Genomic DNA, 25990 nt, shown 5'->3' on the forward strand with positions numbered 1-25990 from the left:
ATCTTCCATCCCTTCACTCTAAGCCTGTGTTTGTCTTTAGAGCTGAGATGTGTTTCCTGGAGGCAGCAAATTGTTAGGTCTTGTTTCTTAATCCATCCAGCCACTCTGTGTCCTTTTTTTTTGGTGAGGAAGATTGGTCCTGAGCTAACATCTGTGCCAATCTTCCTCTTTTTGCTTGAGGAAGATGGTCGCTGAGCTAACATCTGTGCCAATCTTCCTCTATTTTGTATGTGGGACACTGCCACAGCATGGCTTGATGAGTGGTGTCTAGGTCCATGCCCGGTATCCAAAACTGTGGAACCCAGGCCACCAAAGTGGAATGTGCGAACTTAACCACTACACCACCAGGCCAGCCCCACTCTGTGTCTTTTGATTCGGGCATTCAATCCATTTACATTTAGAGTGATTTTTGACATATCAGGGCTTAATGCTACCATTTTATTGCTTGTTTTCCAGTTGTTTTGTATTTCCCTTTTTTCTTGTATTTTGTACTGCCAATTCAGTTTGGTGGTTCTCTATGATGGTTTTCTCAGTTTTCTCTTTATTTATCATGTGTGTCCCTGTTCTGATTTTTTGTTTAGTTGCTACTGTGAGGTTTGTATAAAAGATCTCATAGATGAGATAGTTCATTCTCTGATAGCCTCTTATCCCCTTACTCTAAGCAGTTTTCATCTCTTTCCTCTTCCCCTTCTAAGTTGTTGGTGTCACAACTTATTCCAGTATGTGTTGTAAATTTGTGATTAAAATGAAGTAATTATATTTATTTTTGATGTTTTCCTTCCCTTTATCTTTAGAGTTATAATTAAGTGTTTGCTAATCTGTTCTGATAGACAGTTGCAATTTTCTGGTTTTGTCTGCCTATTTATCTCCTTCCTCAAGGCTTTGTAAACCCTTTCTTCTTTTTTTTTTTCAGGTATGAGGGCCTTCTTGATCAAATCTTTTGGGGAGGTGGTTTGTAGCGATGAACTCCCTCAGCTTTTGTTTATCTGGGAAAGCTTTTATTTCTCTATCATATCTGAAGGATATTTTCACTGGATATAGCATTCATGGCTGAAAGATTTTATCTTTCAGAATTTTGAATATGTCATTCCACTCTTTCCTAGCCTGTAACTTTTCTGCTGAGAAATCTGCTGAAAGCCTGATAGAGGTTCCTTTGGTTATTTTCTTCTGCCTTGCTGCCCTTAATATTTTTTCTTTGTCATTGACTTTCATCAGCTTTACTAATATATGCCTTGGAGAAGGTCTTTTTGCATTGATGTAATTAGGAGTTCTATTGGCTTCATTTACGTGTAATTCCAGCTCCTTCTCCAGGTTTGGGAAGTTCTCAGCTATTATTTCTTTGAACAGCTCTCTGCTCCTTTGTTCCCCTCTTCTCCCTCTTGAATACCTATAATCCTTATGTTGCATTTTCTAATTGAATCAGCTATTTCTCAGAGAATTTCTTCATTTCTTTTTAGTCTTATTTCTCTCTCCTCCATCTGAAGCATTTCTGTATTCCTATCCTCCAGATTGCTAATTCTATCCTCCATAATATCACCTCTGTTATTTAAGGACTCCAGACTTTTCTTATCTCATCCATTGTGGTTTTCATCTCCAACATTTCTCATTGGGTTTTATTTACAGTTTCGATCTCTTTTGTGAAGAATTTCCTCTGTTAATTTGGTTCCTGATTTCATTGAACTATCTTTCTGAACTCTCTTGTAACTCATTGAGTTTTTTTTATGATGGCTGTTTTGAATTCTCTGTCATTTAGATTGTAGATTTCTGCGCCTTCAGGATTGATTTCTGGTTGTTTGTCTTTTTCCTTCTGGTCTGGAGTATTAATATATTTCTTCATACCATTTGATGGACCAGATTTGTGCTGTCATATAGTGATAGTATCTGCTCTCAGGTTCCACCTGCTGCCACTGGGGGGGTAGGGACTGTGTAATCCGAGCCCATCACAATCTCTGTCAGCTATGGCTGTCTAAGCCTGGGCAACTCCTTGGAATTGCAGTGGCCCTGTGGGGTCTCCCACCAAATGGGAAAGCAATCATGCGGGAGTTCAGGGCTGCTGCCACCTGCTCCCATAGTCCCACCGAGACATGCTCCCCACTTTGGGGCTGCAGCAGTACTGTGGGCACTCACAGCAGTCAGAAGATTATTCACCTAGACTCGCAGCTCTGCCGCCATCTGCTCCTGGCTCACACTAGCTGTTATGCTTGTTTGGGCAGGGCCTCCCCACTGGGTCTGTTCCAGAGCCACTCACTGGGACCATGGTGGGACTGTGGACTCTCCCACTGGACAAGAGAGTGATCACATGTGGGCTTAGAGCTGCTGCCTGCTCCCACAGTCTTGCTGGGTCACACTCCCCCCTTTGGGGCTGTAGCAGGACTATGGACATTTGTGGCAACCAGGGGCTCATTCACCTGGGCCACAGATACACCACTGTCTGCTCCTAGGTTGCACCAGCTGTAGTGCTTGATGCGCGGGGCCTCCCCATTGGATCTGAGGGTGGGCTGTGCCACCCTTGGACTCTCCCATCAGACAGGAAAGAGATCACGTGGGGTCTCGGGGATGCCATCACTTGTTTCCACAGTCACACCGAGGCACACTCTCACCCTCGGGGCTGCAGCGGTGCTACAAGCACTCCAGCCAGGAGAGCAGTCGCACGTATGTACTGGGCTGCCTGAGGGCTGGAGAGTGCTCACCTATCTCCACCACCTCCCCAGAGGGTAGCCCATCCACCTTCAGATGTATAGCTGCGCAGGTCTCTCAGGTGTCCTGATGTGCTGTGTGGGTATCCTCCGTTGATCAATGAATATCCACTTAGTTGTGGTTCAAAGCAGGAGAGACAAAGGGAACAGCTCACTCCACCATGTTGCTGATGTCACCCACCTTATTATCTTTTTCCCTATTATTAAATTCAATTTGCTAAAATTTAGAATTTTAGAATTTCTGCATCTATGTTCATGGGAGATATTGGTTTGCAATTTTCTTTTCTTATAATATGTTTGTTGAATTTTGATATCAAGTAATGCTGGCCTCATAGAACAAGTTAAGACGTACTTCTTCCTCTTCCATATTCTGGGAAAGTTTGTGTAACAATGGATTATTTATTCATTAAATATTTGGTAGAGTTCACCAATGAAACCGTCTGGGCCTGAAGTTTATTTTGTGGGAAGGTTTTTATCTACAAATTCAATTACTTTAGTAGATATAGGGCTACTCAGACTATTTTGTCTTAAATGAGCTTTGGAAGTTTGTGTCTTTCACAAGAAATTTGTCCATTTCATCTAAGTTGTTAAATTGATTGGCATAATATTATTCATAATATTTTCTTATTTTCCTTTTAAAGTCTGTAGTATCTGTTATGATGTCACCTCTCTCATTCCTGATATTGATAATTTGTGTCTATGCATTTTTATACTAGTTCCATCTGGTTAAAAGATTATCGACTTAATTGACCTTGTCCAAGAACCAGCTTTTGGTTTAATTGAGTTTCTGAATTGTTCTTCTGTTTTATATTTCATTGATTTCTGCTCTGATCTTTGTTTCCTTTCTTTTGTCTACTTTGTATTTAATTCAATATTCTTTTTCTTGTTTCTTTAGGTGGAAGTGGAGTTCATTGATTTGAGACCTTTCTTACATTCTAATACAGGCATTTAGTCCTATAAATAGCCCCCTTAGTACTGCTTTAGTGGCCTGTCACCAGTCCCTAAATTTAGAGAGGCCACTAAACTCAGCCTGAGTTCCCCCTTCCTGTATAGCAGCCTAGAAACTCTCTCAAGGCAATAAAACAGGGCACTCTTAGGGCTTCTGATGTTTCATATCTTGAAAGCTGTTGTTGCTTATATTTTGCCACCTTTTTTCTTTGTTTGTTTCCACAAAAGGTAAATCCAGTCCCTGTTTCTCTGCCTTGGTTGGAATGAGATGTCTCCTCTTCATACTTTGCAATGGCTGAATGAGAAGTTCCCCTTATGTGGAAACACCACAAGTCCTTTAGCTAGTCTCTTATTGCTGGACATTTAGTTTTTACTGCTATGAAGTATGCTGTGAAGATTATATTTCTTGGTGCACCTCTGTGAATTTTACTGAACATTATTCCTAGAAATGGAATTACTGATTCAGATAGTTTAGGTTTTGGTAGATATGGCCATATTTAAAATAATGTTGGTCAGATAATTTGGATATACTTCATTTCAAACTAAGGAGCATAGAATTATGCCAATAATAATTTTTGTTTTCATTTATTTATTTATTTAGTGAGGAAGATTGTTGCTGAGCTAACATCTGTGCCAATCTTCCTCTATTTTATGTGGGATGCCACCACGGCACGGCTTGACGAGCAGTGCTAGGTCTACTCCCAGCATCCGAACCTGCAAACCCCAGGCCATGGAAGCAGAGCACATGAACTTAACCACTACACCACCAGGCCAGCCTCCAACAATAATTTTTAAAAAGAGTATCTCTGTATAGCCCTTTTGCAGGAAGTGTCATTGTCATGCTTTGAGCAAATAGTGATTCTATTTGCTTGAATCAGCATAGTCTAGGTTATGCTGCAGTAACAAACAACTGAAAATCACAGTGATTTAGCACAACAAAGGTTTACTTCTTAGTCATGCTACATTTCTCTCACAATTCAGCTGAGAGCTCTGGTCCCTGTTGTCTTCATTCTGGGACTAAGGATGACGGAACAGCTACTATCTAGAAAGTTGTCAGTCTGTGATAGAGGGAAAGAGACAGCATGGTGCATATATTGTATCTTATGCTTCTCACCACATGTCAACTCCATTCTCATTTCATTGCCCAATGCTAGTCAATGGCCACACCCAAATTTAAGTGAGTGAGAAAATGCAATCCTATCCCATGCTTGGAAAGAAAATCCTGGAATTTTTGGGAACAGCCATTATGACTGTCACATTGGTAAAACTGTGCAACCAAAATTTCACCAAAAATATTTTCAAGCATGATGTCTCACTTTTTGGGATTATAAAGTTTGGGGAGAGGTAGTTCCCAAGACCGGGATCACTTCTGACACCAACAACAGATATCAAGAATCCCCAAGACTACCCCGCTTCTGACACCAATTGTAAGTTTGGGGGTTCTCAAGGCCATCCTCAGATTGATAATTCACTATAAGGACTCACAGAGCTCACTGAAAGCTGTTATACTCACAGTTATGATTTATTTCAGTGAAATGATACAGAGTAAAGTCAGCCAAGGGAAGAGATGTGTGGGGCAGAGTCCAAGAGAGTTCACATGGGCTACCAGTTGTCATCTCCCAGTGGAGTCATAGACAGCACTAAATTCTCCTAGGAACAATGCATAACAGTATGCATGGAGTATTGCCAACCAGGGAAACTCACCCGAGCTTTGATGTCCAGATTTTTTATTAGGGCCTGTTCACATAGATGTAGTTGACTGCCTGTGTGGCTGATCTTTAGTCTCCAGCCCTTCCAGAGGCTGAGATAATACTGCATGGCCCAAAGCCCTCACCATAAATCACATTGGTGGCTGTTTGGTGTGGCCCAAAGCCCCAGATAAAGAAAGACACTCTTATCAGGTGGAACATTTCAAGAACTTAGAAACTGTATCAAAGGATCTGAGGGCAAAGACCGGACCTCTCTCTGGGTAAGGATAATTCTTCACTATACAGGGGTTAAATCATATTTGATTCAACATCATTTCAGAACTCTACAATGAAATTGTCTATGTATCCTATTGGAAAGAAAATTATATTTGAATTGTGTCAGTAATATTTGCTACCTAATAAGTCTTTATTTTTGGCAGTATGATAGGAAAAAAACAATATCATATTTGCCTCAATATATAAACTGTCCACTTCCCAAAGAAAAATTCAGGTACATTTCCCACTTTTTTCCACTTGCACATTGCCAAGCACATTACATACAAAAAAAGACACTCTAAGATTTGCTTTTGTTATAGTTTGTCCCAACTGAAACCTACAATGAATTTAATTACACTCTGAAGATCTACCCTGCCTTCCTTTTAACAATTTGGTTTTTAATATTTAAAAAGATATATAATCTATTTTCTAAATAGGTTAAAATGTTTTGCCTAAGCTTCAGCTTTCATTTCATATTCATTTAGGTTAAACTTTCCCCAAAAGAGATTAGTAAAGGAACTATTTAACTTTACTAAAAAATTAAGGCTATTCATCTTAAAATCAGACATGCCAGCTAGTGTGCCTCTAAATGTGGAAGAACTTGTTGCTGTTTGCACTGTATTCAAACACAGTATGAAGCCCCCGTAAACAAGGGGAATTATGAAACAGGCATTTCTAAATGGGTCAGGATTAGTCATCACTGACAACATTGGTTCACAACCATTACCCTGTTTTGAAGAGTGAGTAAAATCAAGAGGATTGCATGGAGCTCAAGATTTCATTAATGCCGTGTTCCAGCTGATGTAACGTGGCCTTGTCTTGTACCATCTCATGGATCTGAACTTATCATTTCCTAAAACAGAGAACAAAAATGGTTTTTAACCTGTTGCTTTTCACAAATGCTTTTCTAAGTCAAGCCTTTACAATGCAAAGCCTTTAGAATAAAATCTAACATTCAATTATATTTTCCTGCTTTGTAGATTACCCGGTTTGAAAAGCTGTAACTCAAGTAAAAAATTCTGCAAATGCACTTTGTTTTAAAGAGAAACAAGTGAATTTATTGCCATGTTGAGCTAAACATTTCATAGAAATATATTGTTAATCTGGGTATAATTTTCTGCAATCATTGTATTTACAAAAGGGAAAACTTGTATTATTATTTTGATTGTCAGCACAAATCTAGGATTATTGAGAGAAACAGGGTCAGTCATTCCAAATCATCTAATAAAAGTAGGTTAGTAGGTCATGTTTTACAGATATTCTGGTGATCTGCCATTTTTAAGGGCATTTCAAAGTATAGTCATTAACAAAAATGAAAATTTCTTCTTTTTTTTGAACAAAAGGAAAATTTTAACACTGACATAGTTTCCTTATAAAGAACAGTAAACTCTTTCAAGGTACTAAATTTAATCCTTGCTTATGGGATGAAATTTAGGATTGCCTTGTTTATGGCAAGTTTTCCTATGTTAATTCAAAATCTTTGAAAAATGACATATGTTAAGATTGAAAATTAAGTACACTGTAGTTTAATTTGACTTACTGGTTTTATAAAGACAATGCTCCAATGTGGATGTTTTTTGTTTTTTGTTTTTTTTGGTGAGGAAGATTGTCCCTGAGCTAGCATCTGTGCCAGTCTTCCTCTATTTTATATGTGGGTCACCACCACAGCATGGCTTGACAAGTGGTATGTAGGTCTGTGCCCAGGATCTAAACCCACGAACCCCAGGCCACCAAAGCACAGCATGCGAACTTAACCACTATGCCACTGGGCTGGCCTCTAAAGTGAGGGTTTTTTTAATGATTATTACTCATTAACATAAGGAATGTACTATATTGCCAGTTGATTACATTGAGATCATAAAGCAGAACAATTGTCAGAGGAAACAGAAAAAAATGCTATGATACTTCATGGAAGTCATGTTTAAAATGCCACAGCATAGCAGTCAACTGCCAGCAAACACACCAACTAAGTACCCAAACAGAAATAGGGCAGCTCTGTTACCAAGTTATTAAGGAAACACTGAAAAAGCCGGCTCACAAACATGCACAAGGTTTGCCAATCAATGATGATGGTATACAGTCCAGAACAGAGAACAGTGCAGAAGAACAAACTTGAGCCACACTGTCATCTGTGCAGCACAGCGAGGTACTCACAACAGTAATGGTCACTACTACTCACGTTGACGCTGAATGCACACACACCTGCTGTGAGGTCCTAGATGGTGGTGTTAATTAAAGTTATTACAGCAGTAGAAATTAAAACAGAGCACAGCATGTCTGATTTTTACATTTCCCTGTATGGACTCCCTGTGTCAAGTAAAATTATAAAGCTCAACATTTATAGGGAGAGTTACGCCTCCAAATCTTTCACGTAAGTATTCTTATTTAAGCCTTACAAAAATGGGTTGTGGTATGAAAACACGTAGAAATAAAAATCTAAGTGAAACCACTTTCCTGACATGCACAACCAGCACTCGGCATGGTGTGGGCTCTGAGATGGACCTTGAGGAAAAGTCCAGTCTTTTGAGAATGCGCAATGCTCTGGGTTTAGGGGGAATGATTTTCCTCCAGGCGGAGGGAGCAGATCTCATGTGTGCGAGTTGGAGCTGTTTTCTTCCCACAGTGATGGTTCCCAGCATGTGTATTCTGTTTGGGTTGAATCATAGTAGAACAGCGTATTTTAGATCCCCAAATCCTTGTGCAGCATTTTTGATCTTATGATTAGAGGTTTTCCCTTCAGAGAAAATTTTGTTACTCATTTTGCTTTATCAACATTGATCACACCTTCTCACCTTTAGGGAACTTTTCAAATCTTTGAAAGGAAATCATGATACCATCTACTATTGAATGAAGTGTGTTTCATTAAGAGCAAATTACTGTTGAGTCATATCCTGAAATTGAGTCGTTACTTTTAGCAGGATAATTATAAGGGCGCTTCGGAAGAGAACCCAGTCAAACTCTTATTAGATTGATGTATTTCCCTTTGGAACAGAGTTTCCATTTTCACTCCTGAAAAATTCACTAATATTAAACTTGTAGAATGACACATATAGGTTGCCTTTAACGAGTGGTGGTGATTACGTGCAACTGCTTCATTGACTCCTGAGTCTAATTTAATTGCATCTCCTTGAATTAACCCCCTAGAAAATTGTGCTAAGAATTTTCATTAATAAATCACAGCATTTCTTATACAACATTCATAGCATCCCTAGCATTTTTCCTAATTGTTCTCAGTATAGAGTTAGAATATTATCCAACCATTAAGGTAATGGATTTGAGCAAAATGTCTTTTTCACAAACTTTAATTTAGATTTTTTTTGCTATTATTCCATAGAAATATGTTGATAATGTAATGACTATAATACTGAATTATGCAGAAGAACATCCCCAAATAGTTTTAAAATAAAATGCTTCAAATTTTAAACTTTGGTGTGCAGTCTCTTGTAAAGTAGGAAAAATAACAGGAAGGCATCCCCAATTAGACTTTTTTGACCAGATGACATCGTATTATCCTATTCTTCTAGCTTTGGTTTGTCCAACTCCCAGCCCAAATCACAGACATTTTTCTAACCTAGGACAATAACGTAAAATGATTTTTCGAGTACACTATTTCATTATGTCCTATTCCATGGCAAAGACTATGAATGCAGTCTCTAGTTTTTCCCCAGTTGCTCTGACCACTCCTCTCCTTGGCTGGTTCCCCCTCATCTCCTCAACCTCTCAATACTAGAGTGCCCACGGCTCAGTTCTCGGAGCTTTTCTCCTCTCTATGCTGATTCTCTTTGTGATGTCATCTTTTCTCATGGCGTTATCTCAATCTATACGTTATTGACTCCCAAATATTTATCTCCAGTTCTGACTTCCAGATCTTCTTTTTCAAAATCTGCTTTACTTGCTGTTTTCCTATCTCAGTAAATAGCCATATCATGTTTTCAGTTGCTCAGACCCAAAACTTTGGAATCATCCTTCACTCCTTGATTTTCTTCCTCATTCTACATACCATTTGTCAGCAAATTCTCTCAACTCTACCTTCAAAACATGTCCAGAATCTGAATACTTCTCACCACCCCAATTACCACCATCCTGGTCCAAGCCACCATCATTTCTCACCTGGCGTGTGTGGTGGCCTCCCCGCCTCCACTCCACTTCTTACTTCTACAATGCAGTCTTAATGCACTAGCCAGAGTAGTCCTGCTACAGCGTCAGCTCATGCCAGTCTTCTGCTCCAGTGGTGTCCTGAACTCAGAGTAAAAGCTAATCCTTATAAGGACTTATGAAACCTCCCACCACATCTCCTTGACTTCCTCTTCTACTACCTCCTCCTCCCTCCCTCTGCTCCAGTCACCAGGGCCTCTTCCTCCGGCTCCTCAAACCCTCTGGATACTCTCCTGCCTTGAGGGCTTGGTACTCATTCTTCCCTCTACCTAGGATGCTCTTTCCTAGATATCCACAAGGCTAACTCCCTCTTCTCCTTCAGGGCTTTACTCAAGTGTCACCTGCTTTATTTTATCCTTAGCACTAACCGCTAGATAATATGTTTTGCTTATTTATCACTCCCACTAGAATGTGAGCTCCAGGTAGGCAGGGATTTTTGTCTGTTTTGTTCACTGTTGTATCCTCACTACTTAGAATAGTGCCTGGCACACAGTGGGTACTTGATGCATAATTGTACAGGGGATGAATAAATGAATGTCTTGTTATCTCACAGAATTGTTCCAGTAGACAGAAGGTAGATGGATGGATGGATAGATAGATAGATAGACAGACAGACAGACAGGCAGGGCAAGCCTGTGGATAGGTTGGTATAACCTGTCACTACCACTCCCCGTGCCCCCTCGAGGAAAAGCAGCACAAGTACTAACACAGAATTAGATGAAAATCTCCCATTTTAGGCTAAGGACAGCATATAATCATTACACATTTTATATTTGTCAGAAATTAACTATTATGTAATACCTTTCATTTGAACATCTTAAAATGTGTTACCAAAAAAAGGGTACCATAATTACATGTACTTCTACATCATTATCGTACATCGGGTAGCAGCAGAAGGCTTAATGGCTTCAAGATCTCACTGGCTTTTGACATCTTTGTACTGGAACAGAAAACATAAGACGAGCCCAAGTAGGAGTTCGACACTTACAATCTGTCACTTAAGCTTTACAAAGTCTATTATTGTCTGGCTGATTAGCCTAAGAAAAAAGTGAGCTGACTTGTAGACCATCAACAGAGTGCCATGGTGACCTCGGGCCAGTCGGTTACCTCAGGTTACCTCACTGGGTTCTTCCTGTCTACGTCGGCGTATCATGGTTGAACAGCTTAGTCAGGGAAGGCTCAAAGCAGGAAGTGGGGCTCACTCTCGGCGGTTAACCAAAAGTGTTTTCCTGAGGTCAGAGTGTGAGCGACACGTACTGTGTGTTGACCACGCTTACAATGAAAAGACAAGTGTTCTTTGTGAGGCTGAGCCCCTACAAAGTTGTCAGATGTTTGGGGTGTGGCTTTGGTGCCCTGGTCTTCTAGCACCTTCAGATGCCTAGAACCCTCGCTCTTCTTCCTTTCAAAACTAGCACACAGGAAAGCCTCGGATCACAGCTTAAACAATCTGCCTCTGCCCAAGCTGTTATATGTCCTTTTGGAGAGATCAAACCCAGAAGCAAAACGAATGAAGTGCCAACGGTGAAGTTTCCGAATCAAGCCAGGTCCAGCCTCTGTAATCTGCCACTGCCCTGGAGATAAAGTTGAGTAGGACAGACATTCATCATAACTCCTGCACCCCAAGCTCATAACTGCACTACTTATTAAAATAAACTCTGGGAGCCGGCCCCATGGTGTAGAGGTTAAGTTTGTGTGCTCCTCTTCTGTGGCCTGGGGTTCGCAGATTCAGATCCCAGGCGTGGAGCTACACTGTTAATCAAGCCATGCTGTGGAGGTGTCTCACGTACAAAATAGAGGAAGATTGGCAGAGATGTTAGCTCAGTGATAATCTTCTTCAAGAGAAAAGAGAGAGATAGCGACAGATGTTAGCTCAGGGCCAATCTTTCTCACCAAAAACATAAATAAGTAAATAAAATAAACTATGCCGCATGGGTCTACAGTCTGAAAGAAACTCTGAAAGGTCTTAAAGCATATATTCACAGACTCTGGAGGACACCTTTGAGTTGATTTAGACTAACTCTCTCATTGTATAGATGAGGAAATTGAGGTTCCAAAAAGTCAACTGCTGGTCTGTGAGCTCCTTGGTGCACATTCCATATCTTGCTTTTGAGCTTGGAAATGACTGGACTGCATTTCTGCACAGTCATTCTGCACATCCTCGTAGTCTCGCAGTGATATTTTACTGAGCTTGTCAACCAGGATGCTCTAAAAATGCCCATGATCTAGGAATACAAATCATATAAACTAATAAGGAACTTTTCAAGTTGGGCCCAAGAGGAACTAACTTGTCGTCTGCCTCTAAACAAGAGAGTCCCCATGACTGCAGGCCTGAGGTGGCAAATCAGTATTGCCTGTTGACCAAAGGAAAACATGGTAGTGTGGAGAGAACACTGGATGGGAGAAGGTAGGTGTGAGTTTTAGCCCAGACTTCATCACAATCTAGCCATTTCACGTTGGGCAAGTACTTCATCTCTTGGTGGAAATAGAAACCCTTCTAGTAAGTAACCAAACTTATTATCATCCACTGGGACAGGCAGACAGATGAGCAGCACAAATGGGCAATAGTTTTGCTTTAAAGGTGAAATGCCTCTCTGGTTCAGTGTCTCCTAATCTCCTAGCAGCGTCTTGGGGAAACAGATTGTCTGGAAAGGCTAAGACCACGCTTGTCTTTCCCAAGTCTTTCTAGCTCCTTTCTATGGCCAGAGAATGAACCCCAGGGCAGGAACCAAGAAGATCTCTCTCCCAACCCAATTTCAGTGGTAGACATGTGATCCATACTTGGCCAATGATAGTACCTACTCCCCTAGCAACAGAAATCAGTCCAAATGTTAGATATTTGACCAAAGCAGACCCAATCTAAGTTCTTCCCTCAGATTGGTATATAGGTCTTGGGAAATACAAGTCCTTTTCTTTAGAGTCAATAAGCTGGGATGATGCAAGCTTAAAGTTACAATAGCTGCTTCCCTTGGGCCCATAGTGGAAGCCCATTTACAGGAGGGGAGATAGGACCAACACAGAGATAAGCAGAGCTGAGAGAAAACAATTTTCCAGTGATGCTATCTGATTCCTGGATCCAGCCATGCCTGAAGATGTTTGGGTCAAAAAAGTTCTCCTTTTTGCCTGAACTTGTTTTAGCTGGATTTCCATCATTTTTGACTGAAAGAATCCTGAGTAACAAATCTTCTAATTTTTCAAATGAGGAAAATGAAGCTCATAAGGAGGGAGTGACTGACCCATGGTTACATAGCATGTTGGGGATAAAATTTGGATTTGAAATCAGAGCTCCTGATTTCCATTCCAAGGCATTTTCTACTACACTAGGTTTTATATATTCTATCTTGTGAATTATTCAACATTTTCTGAATGATGGTACAGGTCTTTTTCCATACCATACTGCATCGTGGCAAAATCTATTCATTCATTTAAACAAAAGATGAAAAATCATTTGTTAAGAATTCTATGATATGAGAAGAGAACTTAGACGAATTGATTTGTGTCGAGGTAAGTTCAAATAAAAGATTCAATCATGTCAAGATCAAAGGTAGAAACCGTGAGCTTGATTTTATTTATTTATTTATTTTTTTTGCCCAAATGGAACAAGCTACTATGTTCTAGGCACAGCAATAGGGTCTTTCATAAACACGTTCATGTGTTGTTGCCCAACTCTGGGCTTCATGCATAATTGAAACTCAATAGCTATTTGAAATAAGGAAGGAAGACAAGAAAGCAGACAAAGAGAGGAGAAGAAAAGTAGAGTGGGTTTCAAGTAAAAATTGCATTTTCTACTGTTCAACAGAGCTTATATTTAATAACTAGTATCTCATCATGATCTCACAAAATGTTCACGAAACCTAGTCTGCTATGCCCTTACTGCTTTTCTTAAACTGAACAAAAGAAACTGTGAGAAGAGAAACCTCGAGCTGGAGCCTCCGACCACAAACGCGTCTTGGTAGGACTAAAGATTAGGAGCAAAGGAGGTAAGAGAAGATGATGACACTTGATAAATGCCTTAATTGTAGTAGTTCTGTGAACTGGTTACAACGGTGCTCAGTCATGATCAGTATATTCATTTACAAGGGCTGGGGATCAGAATAAACCATGTGAAAGCAGGCAGTTCCTGGATTTAGAAACACAATGGGTGATGTTATAGAAAACTTGAACTCTCGATGATGAATAGATGCTAAGATTATCCTAGGTGAATTATTGTTTAGCATGTGTTATATCATTCTTTGTGATCAGAATTTTTAAACCGCAAACAGGATGTAGACAAATGGTGAAAAAAATTTCATAGTCAGAAAATAAGATGGTCATCAGAAGACTTTGTTTTGCATGGCTTTGTAAAAGTACTCAACCACTTCAAAACTTGCTCTCTTCTAGTTTTAAATTCAGTAATGAAAGGCAACACTCCACGAGATTCCTTCATACCATAATCACACAATGGAAGGGCATCTTTTACCATGCTATGTCTCGTTAAAATTTAGACATTCTAGAAAGGAAAGGGGGAGATATTTCACTATCACCCTCATCAAATTAGCAAAATAGAGTCTACTATGTGAATTATTTATTAAAATAAGGTTTTCTTTAGGTAAGAAATCTTCGGCCTAACTCATACGGTAATCTAGGAGCCCTGGTTTCTGTTATAAATGGGTTTTATTGATGTTTCCATCAGTAGTTTTATATTCCAAGTAGAATACATTATAGTAACTATTTTTGAACTTTTGAAATATTTATAAAACTTTACTTGAGTATGAATTTTGTTAAGATTCACTGATGGCCCTGACGTCAACTTGTGATGCCATTTATTATTGAAACATTTATAACACAGCTACGTGGTTCACTGTCTGGCAAATTGTTCCTTGGTTTCCCGTGTTATTCTTCTATCTGTGCGTCTCTAGGGCCATGTCACTGTCTTTTGGAGGAATTCTAAAGTCTCGGCTCTTCCGGTCAGACATTTACAGTCTTTTTGTGAAACGCCTACAATAGCACCACATGCAATTTTCCCCATTGACTCTTTAGTTCACGTGTTCATTCAACAAATAGGTGCCATTCACCGTTCAAGACTCTGAAAGTAGAAGTGGACCAGACAGAAATGTTCCCTGCTCTGGGGACTTTTATTCTTGTGAGAGAGAGAGAGGAGATAAGGAACAAATAAGCAAATAAATGAAAAATAAGATTTTAGAGGTTGATAAATGTCATCAAGAAAACAAAACAGGTAATATGATAGAGGGTGTGGGAGGAGGGCAATATGAATAAAGTCGTTTAGGAAAATCCTTACTGAAGAGGTGACATTTGAGCCCAAACCTGGAAGACAAGAAGGAGCCAGCCCACATTTTCCAGTCTGAGAGAACAGCAGGAACACAAAGAATGGCCTGGCGTTGTGGAGAAGAAAAGAGAAAAAGTGACTGTAAGCGAGCGTGACAAGGCTGAAGAAGGAAGCAGGGTCCCTGCATGCAGGAAACTGTTCTCAGGGTTTGGGGAAGACATTAAGGGTCTTCAAGCAGAGCAGCGATATCTGATTCATGTTTTGAAAAGATCACTCCGCTGCTGGTAGATAATGGATCATAGGGGGAAGCGTCAGCGGGAAGGCTGCTGTTTGTGTTTTTGCAGGCTGGATCCTACACGAGGGGGACAGGCAGAGCAGGTGAGCGGGTGTTGAAACCCAGCCTTTGTGCCACTCACCAGGCCCCGTGTCCAACATGGGGCTACATTCACCTGTGGAAAGGGGTATCTTTTTCTTTCATACACAATGCGCCATATGGGCAGGAAGCAGCCTCAGGAACGAGAACAGAGGGGAGGATATCGCAATAAGCTTTGCGAGGATAATATTCATGGTGGAGAGAGAAGTGAGTTTAGGACATGTGTGGAGGTAGAGCTGGCAAGACTTACTGATGGATTAGATGTGAGGGGTGAGGGGAAAGGAGAAGTCAACGGTGAGCCTTAAACCCATGGGTTATGGTGTTGTCGCTGACTGATACAGGGAAAATGGGGAGTGGACTAGGGTGTTTTTAGGTTGGAGGTCAAGAATTCAATTTGGGCTAGTTTTAGTCTAAGATAACGTGTTAGATGTCAAATAATCAGTCACGAGTTGAGGAAATCTGATTCCGTTAAGTATAACTCAGAAGGGCAAAGAAATCAGAGCCTCTTCTCAGATCTCCCCCACCATTCCTGACCCACTGGGGGATGGGAGCAGGTGGAGGGAGGGAACCACAGTTAGTCCAGTCTGGTATTCTTCATCAGAGGGAAGAATTTAAATAGGTTCAGTCCCTCATCTTCCCACCCTATCACTCTTCTCTCCCCCAGGATGGTGGGAGCCCATGGTACCCTCCCAGCCTGGAAGGACTCTTTGTGCCTTTTTGTGTCCTCTACCTTCTCTGGGCACTACAGCAATGCACCCTATTCACACAGCCTCTGCCATATTCTCACCCAGCTCCTGGCCCAAACGCCCACCTTGGCCACGTGGATGTTGACTAGCTCTCTACGCAGCCAAGATCCACTTTGCGAACACATTTATGAGTTCCATCCTCACCACATGGGGACTGGGGAGAGCTTTAGAGAGCTACCATCCAGCGCTGTCTCTGCCTGACCTCGCCGTACCACTGATTGTACTCTGATTCGTTCGCCCACCAACTGCTCCCCACTACCAAGGCTGATATAAGGGCCAGCTGGGTGATGTACTCCATTCACAGCCTCCAAGGTAAAGTGGGCAAACACTCTCAGCATTGCCTTCAAGAGCTATGACACACCTGCCACTGCCTGGACAGAAGTACTGAGATGGAAGGTAAGCACCCACGTGTCTCCTGCTGCCTCTTCTACCCCACCTTTTGTCCCCTATAATCCCTTGGTGCCAGAAGAGGTGGGCTTCCAACTTCTACTCCTCCTGGTCCATTCTTCTCCTGACCTGGTGCAGCAAGCATCACAGCCCAGCCACCAGGGTCAAGAGGCAATCTTTCCTTTATATATTGAATCCTAATATATTGAAGGATATAAAAATTCTTTCCAGTCTCACTGCTACACCTTGATGGCTGAAAGAGTGTAGGGAATAGTGATATAATTATTCCAAGGGGAAACAAAATCTGGACATATTTAAACACATTACGCTTGTAACATGAGTTTGTAGCTCAGCGAAGCTGTCAGTGCTGGAGGCATAATTGAGAGCCTTCAGCACGTGGATGGAGTAAGGCCAGGACTGAATGAGAACATCTAAGTCGTGGCAGAGAAGAATGGAGAGCAGAGAACTGAGTACTGTGACAAGCCAGTATGGAGAAGCTGGAAAGGGGGGAAGGAGCCTGCACAGGATGCTGAGAGGGAGTGGATGAGATAGGAAGAAAGTTAAGAGCATGTGGTGTCACTGCGGCCATGAGAAGAGCACATTTCTAGAGGAAAGGAGTGTCCAACTCAATCAAAGGTTCGGGAGGTCAAGCTTGTAAAAGGATCCTACCCACGCTCTGACCCTGACCCTGACCCAGACCCTCGGTTCTTCCTTAGCAGGATGATGAGGATGAATTGGAATGAATAAAACAATACCTTATCTAAAAGATCCATTAGTAATAAAACTTCTTAAAATCAATACCCTATTCGGTGAATGCTGTACTCTGAGCCAAACTGAAACCCCATGGGCATGACTGAAGTAATGAACACTGGCCGCGGGAGATCCCCACCGTTACTGAGAACTTTAGAGGCATTCCACAGGGTCTGCCAGTCTGCCTCTTATGAAGTACCATGAGGAGCTGGGTGACTGTTCCTTTCTTTTCTTTGCTTATCTTTTTCTGAAATCAATGAAGAAATCACATTAGACTTTCATTCTTTCAGGCAGACACTAAAGCGCACGGTTTTGTGGCTGAGGCCTCCGCTGGGTCCTATGCTTGGTGCCCCAGGTGTTCTGGAGATGGTAGACATGCAACCAGAGATGCAGCCTCCTTTTTCACCTAAAGGAACCATGAAATAAACCCTGGGAATGTGCATCATGCTTGTGTCCTGCTGCCTCTCCCCACCATCGCTTTAATTTCATGTGCCTACCACCCCTACCCTGACCTTCACTCGCAGCTGTGACTGTGGCCATAGTAGGAATTTTACCCATTTCTTCTTTTCCATTTTACCTATTTAATCAAATTGGTACTATCTGGACTAGGGAAAGAATAATCCCAAAATAGTGTTTGAGTGGAAGTATTTGTTTACTTTAATGGTCAACCTGGGAGGTAGAATGAGATAATACAAAGAGCATGGGTTGAATTCTGACTCTGCCTCTCACTAACTGAGGGACCTCAGAGGTCTAAGTAATTTGGTGGGGGGGGGGGGGCGAGGCGGGGATGAGAAATCTGCCCTCCAAGTTGGGCTGGTCTTCTAGGACCTGTCACTAGTCATGGAAGAAGAGCAGGGCTTGCCATGGTTATGGAGAGAAAGACTGGTGTCAGGACTCAAGGAGAGAGTCATTATGATGCATTCCATCCGAGGGAGCAAGATACAGAGGTGGAAACTAAGACAGAGGTCAGTAGTTTGTATTTGGGGTCAACTAGACAGAGTTAGCAGGTCTGAGGGAGAGCGTAGGAAGTGGATCCTACTACCGTCCCAAAGTGCTGATTCATACAGCCCTGTCCCCTTCGAGATGGTGACTGCAACTGGATGAGTCAAGCAGTCCTGGGGATGTGAGAGAGCTGCTTAGGGAACCAGGATGCTCAGACATTGGAAAGTTACCTCACTTCCTATAGCTCAACTTCCTCATCCAAACCTCTCAGGTAATAATGCTTTCCTCATAGAATTGGTGTGAGGTTTAAAATGAGATAACACATATGAAATCTCTAACTCAAGAGCTGGCTCATAAAAAATGTTAAAATAATTATTATTGAGCAACAACTGACTGAACGTTTTAACCTAAAGCTCTTTCCATAATTTCAAACTCAGTATATTAAAAATCAAGTTCATGGTATCCAGGACTAAGATAGTGTTTTAAGCCTACTGGTTTTATGTGCATTCTTTCCCAATATCCCACAGAAACAACCCAACCAATACCAGATGAAAAATTATGTATCCCAACTGGGGACTGGAATAGAGTCTTATCCTTGCTTGTGGCAGGCCAGCTTCTAATATGGCCCCTAAAGATGCCCATCTGGTATTCATGTTCTAGCATAATCCTTTTCCCTTGAGTATGAGCTGGACCTAGTTATATAATGTCATTTCTCTGACTAGGTTATAAAAGACTGTGACTTCTGTTTTGTTAGCAGATGCTGTCTGTTGGCTTCTCAGTCTGCACACTTCGATGAAGCCAGCTGCCATATTGGAGAGACCCATGTGACGAGGAACTGACAGTAGCCTCCAGCCTGGAAGGAGCCAAGGTCCTCAGTCCAACAGTCCAACATGAGGAACTGTCCTGCCAAAACTATGTGGGCTTAGAAGCCAATCCTTCCCCCAAATGAGCCTTCAGATGAGACCACACACCCTTTGTTGGCATCCCAGCTGCAGCCTTGTAAGAGACCTTGAAGCAGAGGACCCAGCTAAGTTTTCTGACAGACAGAAACCATGAGATAATAAATATGTGTTGCTTTAAGCTGCTACATTTTGGAGTAATTTGTTACTCAGCAATAAATAACTAATAAACCAACCTTGTCATTTTAGGAGGTTTCAGTCTGGAGTGGCTCAGACAGGAGCAGAGGAGGGGAGGGCTGTTCAGCCACCATATCATGAGAGGGAGTTCACCTGGGGTAACTGAAGGGATCCGCGCTGTATCCCCTCCAGGGAACCAGAGATAGAGCAGGTTACAAGAAAAGGAGTGAGCAGAGACGAGCTCAGCTTTGTTGAAGTCTTCCTCCTAAAGTACCTAGAGCAGTTTCCAGAGACTGAGGGGAGTGGAAGCAAGCAGTAACCTTGCTTAGAATCTGCATCCTTGAGGCTGCATAGGGCAGTGCCAGTCTTCTGGGTAGAGGAAGACCCTGTGAGGTCAGCAGTGGCTGAGATGTCCCCTAGAGAGAGACTCTATGTCAGCTGATGTCCAGTTTCCGAGACAAGACGGATACTTTGCTCTTGAGCTAAGGGGAAATTCCATCCAAGTAGCTCTCTGTATGTTTACAGCACCATCCCTGTGCTCAGCAAACCATTAGATCTCTAAGCTTCTAAAATAAAAAAGGTAAACATCTAAATTTGTCTTCTATTTTTGTTAAGGACTGGAAGAAATTACATTGGCTCACACAGTCTCTGTTGAGACCCATCTCAGCCACCAATTTTGATTATCTTTCTAAACCACTATTCATATGCATCAACGGAGCAAAAAATTACCAGATATATAAAAACACTCAGCAGTTTAAATGGAGCATTCAGAGTAAATAACCCTGAGTGAAAAAGCACTTAACAAAAAGCTTCTCCCTCCCCTGTTTCCTGTGTATATATTTTTTTATAATTCTTGTTCTTACATTGCATCGATAAAGTAAGAGCAGGCTGTTAGGGAAAGGAAGCAATATTTAATAATTCTTGAAGATAAAAAATATAATTGCACAACTGACAAAATAATAGAACCCCAGCAGCAATGAACACAGCCAGCTTCCATCTTGCTTTCCGATGCCATTCTCCAATAAAAGGGACTAGCACTCTTTGGAGAAATTGCTGAGTCTAGGACTAGGGCCGGAAATAGACAAGATGAGCTGGGAGCATCTTGTAGTGCCAGAAAATAATACAATGCTCAAAAAACAAAAATAGCCACAATGATGGGGTCAAAGGAGGCACAGGAGACAACTGAAACAGCTCCCAAATGGCTAAAGCTGGAACAATGTGAGCAAGAAAATAAATAAAGCAGTATTCGATTGTCACCCAAAGTGTAAAATAAATATCCGTGAGTCCATATTGATATAAATAAATAAATAAATGAGGAGGCAAATCCCCCCATACAGAAAAATTCAAATTAATTTGTGTAGATACTCAGCCCTCGAGGAAATGGAACACAACTGCCCACTCCTTATGTGTGGGCTGTGTAGGGTGACTCTTCCAAAGAGTGCAGGATGGAAGGGGGGAGAAGAGTAATGTTACAGTGGAGAAACTCGACACACACCACCTCAGGCAGATGATCGAGTCAACATCAACAGGGATAAGTCATGTCGATACATGTATCTTTGACATTTTGTGAGGAAAACATCACCTTACTTGTGCAGTCTTCCTCCCCAAACACTTAACTCCAGTCTAATCACGAGAAAAACATGGCAAATTCCAGTTGAAGAACATTTTGCAAAATGCCTGACCAGTACTCCTCAAAACGGTCAAGGTCATCAAAACAAGGAAAGTGCGAGAAATTGTCGCAGCCAACAGGAGCCTAAAGAGACATAATGACTAAATGTAATGCGGTGTCCTGGGGGGAATCCCAGGACAGAAAAAGAACATTAAGTAAAAACTAAGGAAATCTGAATAAAGTATAGACTTTAGTTAATAATAATGTATCAATATTGGTTCATTAATTGTAACAAATGTACCATGTACTTTTGTAACAAACGTAAGATGTTAATAATAAGGGAAACTAGATGCGGAGTATATGAGAACCTTCTCTAGTACATTTACAATTGTTTCGTAAATCTTAAACCGTTCTAAAATGAAAACTTTACGAAAGATCAAAAAAGAAGATGGAAAGAGGCTGAGGTAAGGTTTGGGGGAGAGTAGGCTGAAACTAAAAAACTGCTTTTAGAGTCTGGCAGTGGGCATCAGATTTTGGAGAAAGAGAAGTTGGATGGCTGTATCCAAGGACGAACACTAGTGGAAATGAAAGTTTTAGTGGAATTTTTAATCAATTTAATTTTAGTGGAAAATTTAAAGGCCATTTTATGTGGTTTTGTCTCTTGCTTTTCATTTCTTCCTCATTTTTATAAAGATGGTGGCAGGTTGGCTTCATGAGCTTGTTAACACAGTTTTTGGAATGCATACTGAAATTTTAAAATATTAAAATTAATATATTCATTGGTGGAAAAAACATGTCAACAGAGCAGTTAAAAAGCAGATTGGATTCTGCAGATATTTGAATGGAGAATTAAAAGACCTCATCCAGAAGATTCCCCAGGAATCAGAACTAAAAATACTGATAAGAAATTTCAGGGGAAAAAAAAGATATGAAAAAAAGTTTAGGAGATTTCAATATATGTATAATAGGAATTATAAAAGGAGAAAAAAGATTGTAGATCAAAGAACTAATAGAAAATAATTTTACTGGAGAAAGATTATGATCTTAAGATCAAACGGACTATGTGCCAGTCAGGAATAATTAAAAAATAGCCACAACTTAATACATCCTGCTGAAATTTCTGAGTTCCAAGGATGAAGATCATGGAGATGGGAAGAAACAAAAAAGTTTCCTATAGAGGAAAAAAACAGAGGAACTTCATCAAAGAAGAAACCAAAATTGAAATTATAGACTATTAAGAAATTAATGAGATTGAGCAAACTGCGTACTAAAATCCATGTGATGCTGTCCAGGCTGTGTTCAAAAGGAGACGGCTCCTTATCTAGCAACTGCTGTGTGATTCTGGGCAAGTTACTTTACTTTTTTTTTTAATATAATGTTGTAAATTAAGCTGTCTTCTGAGTTCTTTTTTTAAAGATTGGCCCTGAGCTAACATCTGTTGCCAATCTTTTTGCTTTCTTCCTCTCCCCAAAGCCCCCCACTACGTGGTTATATATTCTATGTAGATCCTTCTAGTTTTGCTATGTGGGATGCCATCTCAGCATGGCTTGATGAGCGGTGCTAGGTCCGCACCCAGGATCCGAACCCATGAAACCCTGGGCCACCAAAGCAGAGCGTGTGAACTTAACCACTCGGCCACAGCGCCAGCCCCTTATCTTTAAATAATAATATCAGCTACTTCCATGGTGCCAATTGTATGCCAGGCACTGTTCTAGAGCTTTATGTGTATGAACTAATTTATCCTCTACAATAGCCTTATGATGTAGATTATAGGATTAGCCCATTTTACAGATGAGGAAGCCAAAGCATGGAGAAGTCACTTGCACGAGGTCACAAAGTTATAAGCAGCAGCGACTGTCTCCGGTCTGCACTCATAACCACTATGTTATAAAGCCTTCTTATGAAGCCTCTGGAGCGTTGTGAGGATTTGGTGAGACAATGCAAGCAGAATACGGAGCGCTGGGCCTGCCATCTAGTGTGCTCAACAATTGGAGCTACTATTTGTGTCAAATATGAAGCAAACACAACTCAAGGAGCTAGAAGAGGAACAATAAGATGAATCCAAATCAAGTAAGAAGAAAGAATACAGGCAAAAGCATAAAGTGCTAAATTAAAAGATAAGAAAAATTGTACACAAAATTGATAAATGAAAGTGTAACTTGAATCACTAAAAAGAATCAAATATACAAATTTCGTACAAATTTCATCAAAGAGAAAATGTGGGCAGAATGCACAATATCACCACTTTGATAGCACAAATCTGAGATCTTTTTCTAGGAAAATTCACATAAAAAATTAAAAAGTAGAGGGCCAGCCTCAGTTGCCTAGTGGTTAAGTTAGGCAAACTCTGCTTGGGCAGCCCAGGTTCAGTTCCCGGTCGTCGACCTACACCACTTGTCTGTCAGTGGCCATGCTGTGGCAGCAGCTCACATACAAAAAAGAGGAAGGTTGGAAGTGGGTGTTAGCTCAGGGCGAATCTTCCTTAGGAAAAAAGAAATTAAAAAGTAGAAAACATAATATAGCACTAAAAAGAGAAAAAACAGAAAATCACAAAGAATTAACCTCCAAAAGTCATCTGACCCAGATTTTATGGACAAGTTCTGTCGGAACTTCATTCAGCAAATATTTTCTTTTCTTGAAACTGACAGTTTATTTTCTGTCAACCTTATCTCCATTTTCTGTTTAAGAGTCTCCAGAAGAACAGCTTAAGGCCACTGAGTGGTTGCTCCTACCTGCTAGCTGCAGACCAGTCCTCAGTGGCGGCCTGAGGGCTCCTGTCTTTGGCAGAGAACTACTGCACAGGCACAGAGGGCACCTGCATGCCTTTGGACCAGTCTGTGCACGACCCCCGGGTGAGTAGCAGTAATTCAGGAGCTGGAGCAATCCATCCGCCCTGAAGTTCCCCTCGGGTCAACGCCTTTTCAGCAGTGGCCTGCCCATCCTTTTCAATCTCTTCAGGGTCACTGTAGAAGTAAACGTCTGGGGTGACCTCCTGTGGGTGTTGACAGGTGACGGTGCCACGCATGTGCAGAACTTCCCAGGCCAGCATCCAGCAGATCAGACCCACTGGGCGAGCTCCCTTGTTGCTGCATGGATGGTAACATCCAGGTGGTGCAGAGAGTCTGTGTGACACAGAGCAATGGTAAGCAGGTTAACATAACACACCTTTCTGAGAGGCTAGGTAGTTGACCCTGGGATCTGTAACCACTGGAAGCTTTGGCTCCCAGAAGGCTGCCTGGAGCTGGTTAGTGAAGGCTCCAGGAGTGAAGTGGCCAGCTATCGGACTGGCTCCAGCGGCAGCAGCAAACTTCAGCATAGCCCGCTGGCAGGTTTTCATGGAGGATATGACACTGACATCAGCCAGATTTTCAAAGGCAACAATGGCACAAGCTGCCAGCAGAAGCTTCTCCCAGGTTCTCTTCAGATTTACGATGCAGATGCTGTCACTTTTCCTTTTGTAAATGTAGTATTTCACGTGGAAGTCAAGGTGGGTGCCACCTAAGTGGGTTCTTGCTGCAAGGAATTTGAAGACATCCTCCTCCTTCATTTATGGGACATCAAGGGACCCGGACGTTGTGAAAGTTTCCCTTTAAGTTATGAGAGGAACCCAGAGCATTGCCGTGGACCACTCTCTGGGTAGCATGGAAAAGACAGCAAATATTCTAACTGTTGTGTCCTGGACACTGTTTTGTCACTGGGTTTGTGGAAATGAACAAGAAAAATCCCATGTTTTCCCTGGAGGAGAGAGGGCACACTGAAAATTCTCATACTATTTAAACTCTTCCAAAGGACAAGGATGGAAAGTGTCCTAAAGCGCTTGATGAGGATAGCATAACCCTGAGCAAAACTTGAAAAAAAAAAAGCACAAAAAAGGGAAAATTAAGAATGAACTCACTTACGGATGTCTATGAGGTAGGTAGTATGTTAACACAACCATTTCTCCTTCTGAAAGAGAATTTGGCCTTTCCATTAATTTTTTAGTTCTGTTGCCCTGAAAACTAGATGATGTAAAATATCAACTAGGCTTGATTGGCAAGGTTATCTGGACTGGGAGGACTCTGAGTGAACTATAACTTCCTCATGGGGACTCACAGCCTTGGGCTCCCCTGAATGCAGGTGCCTTGGGAGCTGTGCCTATGGAGCTCTGTGCCTATTGGCTCCTCTGGGCATGAGGGGAGGCACCCTGAGGGCAAAGCCAACCCCCAGAGAGACAGAGATGCCCGAGTCCTGGTCCCCCTACCTGGGGCCCACTCCATCCACAGATTCAGCATCTTGTGAGATGGTAAATTTCCGCAATGTTTAAGCCAGCGTTAGCTGGGGTTTCTGCAATTTGTGGCCAAAGCATCCTTGGTGACGTAGGGCTGTCCTCTACCTTTCCAACCTCCCAGGCTTATCCTGGGAGCCTTATTCAGCCAGTTGGGAAGAGGCAGCTCTTCTCGACAGCCAGCTGACTGCAGCGGTCAGGCTGATTCCAGCTCTGCCAACACCTTGATTTCAGACTTCTGGCCTCCAGAACTCTGAGAGAATGAATTTCTGCTGCCTTGAGTCACCCAGTTCATGGTACTTTGTTATGGCAGCCCTAGGACAACAATACAGCTGATCGCTAGTTCTACCTCCCCCAGCCCCAGAACCACACTTTGCATCAAGCAGACTTAGGATTGGGGCTATATAGTTGGGTCGGCCGAAATGGGCATTGACATATGACATAGCAGACAAGAGCACAGGCTCTGGGGTCCAATAAATCCAGTTCAAGTTGCCGGCTGTGTGACCAAGGTGACTTGCAGCCTCTCTGAGCTTCCATTTCCACATCTATATAATGAGGATAATAAAGACTGCTGAGAGGGCTGAGTCGGATAATGTACATAAAGTGCGTAATATGTTACCTTGTGTGTAGTAAGGGCTCAACAAGTTCTAGTGCCTTCCCCGATGTGATCCAGGACAGGCATTCTCATCCTTTCTTAATTAGATGGACACTACTAAATTGGCTCCAGCAAAGGGGGTCCCACAGTCTCTAACAAATATAGGGGCAGGTTTCAGGTAACGATGGGCTGCGTCGATGGGAGGAAGTAAAATTCCATTTA

General features: G+C 41.7%; 1 pseudogene; it reads right to left on the reverse strand.

The window, feature by feature from the left end:
• Positions 1 to 24846, reverse strand: part of LOC106822972 (small ribosomal subunit protein uS2B-like) — a 32422-nt pseudogene extending 7576 nt beyond the window's left edge.
• Between the last annotated feature and the right edge of the window lie 1144 nt (positions 24847 to 25990).

The sequence above is a fragment of the Equus asinus genome, chromosome 9, assembly GCF_041296235.1.
Source record: "Equus asinus isolate D_3611 breed Donkey chromosome 9, EquAss-T2T_v2, whole genome shotgun sequence".
Lineage (NCBI taxonomy): Eukaryota > Metazoa > Chordata > Mammalia > Perissodactyla > Equidae > Equus > Equus asinus.